Source organism: Leopardus geoffroyi, chromosome D1 (genome assembly GCF_018350155.1).
Source record: "Leopardus geoffroyi isolate Oge1 chromosome D1, O.geoffroyi_Oge1_pat1.0, whole genome shotgun sequence".
NCBI classification, from domain to species: Eukaryota; Metazoa; Chordata; class Mammalia; order Carnivora; family Felidae; genus Leopardus; species Leopardus geoffroyi.
In genome coordinates, this window is record NC_059329.1 from 78,767,347 (window position 1) to 78,772,408 (window position 5,062).

A 5,062-nucleotide genomic window follows, 5' to 3' on the forward strand; every position below is an offset into this window, starting at 1 on the left:
AATTACTAAAGTATTATTTTGGTATCTTAAGGATAAGTCTCACTTCCAGAAGCATTTTCATCATTCTTTTGTTTAAAGTTCACATCTTTGTGAAATAGCTATTATCATTTGCTCACTTTCCGGAGGACGAAAATGAGACTTAGTATGTTTGTTACTTGACCATAGTCTCCAAACGAGTGAAAGATGAATTTAATAATGTAACCCACTTCTGTCTGATTCCAGAGCCATTACAGGGAGACAATAGATTTTAGTTATCAAGAGGTAAACTCTCAAGTCAGATGGCATATCTTGAGTGCTGAATGCAACTAATTACAACTTATGGAAACCTCTGCATGTTAATTTCCTTCTTTCACCTCTCACTTCCCCTTCTGTGATATGGAAATAATATATTGTGTACCTCATGTAAATGTTGTGACAATTAAATGAATTAGTGTATGTACTCAGAACACTGCCTAGAATATAACACATGTCCAGCAAACGTTAGTCCTGAAGACAAAACAATGATAATGATGATGATTAATGATGATAATGAGGACCCATTGTCTCTAGTGATGAAACAGCTCTCTCTGCAGTAAGTGAAGCTTCTACCCCTCACACTTTTTTGACAATGATACATATGTGTTGAGAAGGCTTGCCTCTGACGAAATAAGCCTATCTATTCTATATGTATTTCCTGCATTGCTGTTACTGGTTTGATCAATGCTAACCATTGCTGTGGAGAAATGTGTTATGATGTCTCTTCCAGAAACTGAAAATGCAGGTTATTTTTCCTATCTATACTTCAAACCCTAGGAAACTTCTTCGTGTCATGTCTCCTAATGAAGTTGAGGGAGATAGCATCCAACCGGAGCAGGATGAAGGCTTCCACAGCCCATCAATGTGGTTTAAAGAGGAAAGACCTTCTTTTTCCATTTGAAGTTTCTGCGTTGATTCTCATTGTTCATTCTACTCTTCTAATCACCCTCAATCTCAAAGGGAATTTAGGGGATTCCTGACACCATCTTCTGGTTGAAAAGATTTACAAGACCTTTAAAGTAATTAAAGAAACTGGCATCAAAGACAAAAGTAGCCAAAAATTGGAATTATTCAGAAAATTTCTTGAAGTACTTTTATGTTTGTGTCAGTGCAGTACCAAGAAAAATATGTTTTAAACAAAAACACTCTTTTTGTGGACTTTCATATTTGGGAAATTGGCTTTGTTTTTAGAGGCCCTTTTTACATTGTGCTTGATTTAATATCAGGCCAGAGGCAGAGTTTTGTCTTCCCAAATAATGATAACATTAAACATCTTAAAATTAGTAAATGACAGAAAAAATGCAATTCAATAGAATGTTCCGAATTTTTACCAAGACCTTTATTAATGATTTGCTAGCAAATGTTTTAAGGGAAGTTGGTCAAGAGAGCTCTTAAATTATTTCAGTTATTCTTGGATTTTATGGGATACGTCTGAGAAGATTTTTATTTATTTATGTATTTATTTACTTTATTATTTTTTGTTTGTTTGTTTTTAGTGACAACATGAAATTAAGAACATATGATTGTATCTGGTCATCAACTTTCATCATCAGACTGAATGCCAAATGAATTCTAGCTGTTTCCTAAATTAAAACTTGTAGTCAAAAGACAGAGTTATGCTACATTGGAGAAAATTAAAAAAAATAATTGGTCTCAGTATCTGAAGGCAAGGCCATGGTTTGTGGAAGGAAATGGATCTCTAGAGAACCCTTAGGACAGTAGAGTAAGGAGTTTGGATCATTAACCATTTGTAGTTAATAGAATATGGTTACAGTCACTGTATTTCAGTGCTGTCTGCAGTGACCAAGTCATGTTGGAATTAACAGGATATAGATTATGTGGTGGCTAATATTGATGTTGCTTGGAGAGGAGGATTGGGCTGCATTTATATGATCACAATATAGTTAGTTCAGTTCTCTGCACTATTCTGTGTCTTGCCAACTAAATTCACGTGTGTGAGTCCAAACTGCATAGGAGACTTGTGTATGTGAGAAAGAAGGGTGTACACATACTAAGATACTGAAAAATCGGTGATGGGGTGTCCTAGAAAGTGCTCAGTCTTTAGTCAAAGATCTGGTGTCTCATCACTGCCATTGGTTAAGTGTGAGATCTGTGCTGAGTAAAGCATTCTTCAAGCTTTACTTCCCTGATTGATAAAATGCAAGCAATAAATTCTAACTACATAGCTGCTATGAGAATTAGACGTGATGCAATTCATCAGAGTGCTTTGTAAGAGGTAAAAATTCTACATAAGGTTGACACTTGAATGCAGGTTTGAACAGCCAGGTCCACTTATACACCGATTTTTTTTCGACAAATACAGTATAGTACTATAAATATATTTTTATCTTCCTTTAATTTTCTTTTTTTAAAGTTTATTTATTTATTTTTTGAAAGAGGAAGAGTAAGGGAGGAGAGGCAGAGTGAAAGAGGAAGAGAGAGGATCCCAAGTAGGCTCCCCACTGTCAGTGCAGAGTCCAGTGTGGGACTCGAACTCAAAAACTGTGAGAGCATGACCAGAGCTAAAATCAAGTCTTAATTGACTGAGCCACCTAGGCGCCCCATCTTCCTTATGATTTTCTTAATAACATTTTATTTTCTCTAACTTATTTTATTGTAAGAATACAGTATATACTACATATAACATATAAAATATATGTTAATCAACTGTTAATGTTATCAGTAAGGCTTCTGGTCAATAGTAGGCTATTAGCAGTTAAGTTTTGGGGGAGTCAAAAGTTATATGTGGATTTTTGACTGCATAAGGGTGTTGGTGCTCCTAAGCCCTGTGTTGTTCAAGGGTCACTGCACAGTTGTAACTTATTATAATTATTTTTATTCATATTACTTTTATTCTATATGTGCTCTAAATCTCAGCTAGAATCAATAAATAACCGGTAATAGTCATAGGTATAAAAGTACATATTATATCACTGATCTCATACTAATTTTTCCTTCAGGGGGAAAAAAAGACCCCCCCCCCAAAAAAAGTAAAACACAAATAATCGAGGGAAGAAAATTAAAAATTAGTTTGAAGATTGGAGACCAGTTTTATGTAGCAGAAGATATTGAAAAATAGCAAGAAATAACATCACCCTATTTGTAAAAACTTGGTTTTCATTATTCAGATGTGTGTGTGATCACCATGCCCACTGAAGAGAAATAATGTTTTACAGACTTTTATGAATTAAAGGGAATATTCTAGAGAGTGAACTGGGCTAAGGGTTTGAAGAACCAAATGCTTGGCTTATTTTCTGGGTTAATTTGAATAATAATCTCACAGTGCCCAAATCTCTAATAACACAAATGAGAAAATCAGCCATGCTAAGTGATCTCAAAAAGTTGTTCAGACTTCAAAATTCCAGACCGGTCACCAAGTCGCTGCTTCTAAACTAATGCAGGCTTCATATCAATGATACATTTATTATTCCATTTTATTAGTAAGATGGCATCATACATTTCTATAGCTCAAAGTGTACTTTGATCTCCATACTTTTGATTCATGAAAAACTCCCTGAGTTGTCTTCAATTTCTTTCATCAATGTTTTATAATTTTCAGATTACAGCTCTTTCACCTCCTTGGTTAAGTTTATTCTAGGTATTTTATTCTTTTTGGTGCAATTTTAAACAGGATTGTGTTTTTATTTTTTCCGTGTCACAATAAATTTTTTATGGAAATAGGCTGGTGTGGGGACAAGGGGACAAACAAGTGCCTTTAGGTCCAGTGGCTCAGGTGAACTAGTGAGGCCTCTTCACATCGATGCCATACTCCGCTGACTGCAGGGGTCAAGTCCTCCATGGTTAGCGTGCTGCTTGCGGTCCTTGCTGTTGCTTCCAGAGCTGCTGGAAGCTGTGCCCTTCATTTTTCAGTGCTGTAGGGCATCACTGGCAATATCTGAGATGGATTTCTGGGCAGCTGCAGCTAGGGAGATGAGCTGAATTATGCCTGGGTCCAAGGTCTCAGAGCCAGCGCCGTGCAGGTAGTAACTAGGCACCGCATCTGGGATCATAGGCGTGTAATCCTCTAGCTGCATCAAGAAATCGATCACAGGCTTCTGGACATCACTGCCTTCACCTCTCCATTGGTCCTGCTCCACAGCACGTAAACCCCAGTAGACCCAGCCCCCTCGACCTCGGTGCCTGGCAGACAGTGGAGGCGCCCAGCACCACCCCAGTCACGTGCCCCCTGCCACAGCTCCAGCCCTAGGTCCCCCCCACCCCGCCGCCGTCCCTGTGGAGCTGGCCTTGTTTTCCCCAGTGGTGCTCATGGGGCAAGACTAGGAGTACTGCTAAGGCCCGGGCGGCAGAACTCAGCACAGACGTGTGATTGTTGTCTTAATTTCTCTTTCTGCTACTTTCTTGTTGAGAGGTTGTTGTTGTTGTTGTTGTTGTTGTTTTAAATCATGAATGGATCTGATATTTTGTCAAATGCTTTTTCTATATCTATTGAGATAGTTACATGGTTTTTATCTTTTCTCTTGTTAATGTGATGTATCACATTGATTTATTTGCAACCATTGGACCACTCTTACATCTCTGGAATAAATTTTACTTACCTGTTAGAATGGCTAGTATCAAAATGACAAGAAATAATAAATGTTGGCAAGGTTGTGGGGAAAGGGGAACACACTCATGGTTGGTGGGAATGTAAATTGGTGCAGCCACTACAGAAAACAGTATGGATCTTTCTCAAAAATTGGAAATAAAACTGCCATATCATCCAGCAATTCTACTTCTGGGTATTTATCCAAAGAAAAATAAAATACTAACTTGAAAAGATATATGGACCCCCATGTTTATTGCAACATTACTTAGAATAGCCAACGTATGAAGTAACCTAAGTGTCCACTGATGGATGAATGGTATACATAAACAATGGAATATTATTCAGCCATAAAAAAGGATGAAATCTTGCCATTTACTACAACATGGATGGACCTCAAGGGAATTATGCTAAGTGAAGTCAGACAAAAAAAGACAAATACCATATAGTCTCTCTTATATGTGGAATCTAAAGATAAATTAATTAAACAAAAAAAGCAAGGTC

The 5,062-nt window shown here is 37.2% G+C and overlaps 1 pseudogene; it reads right to left on the bottom strand.

Annotated features, from left to right (window-relative positions):
• Positions 1-3,744: 3,744 nt before the first annotated feature.
• On the bottom strand, positions 3,745-4,283 carry LOC123600477 (annotated as a pseudogene).
• Between the last annotated feature and the right edge of the window lie 779 nt (positions 4,284-5,062).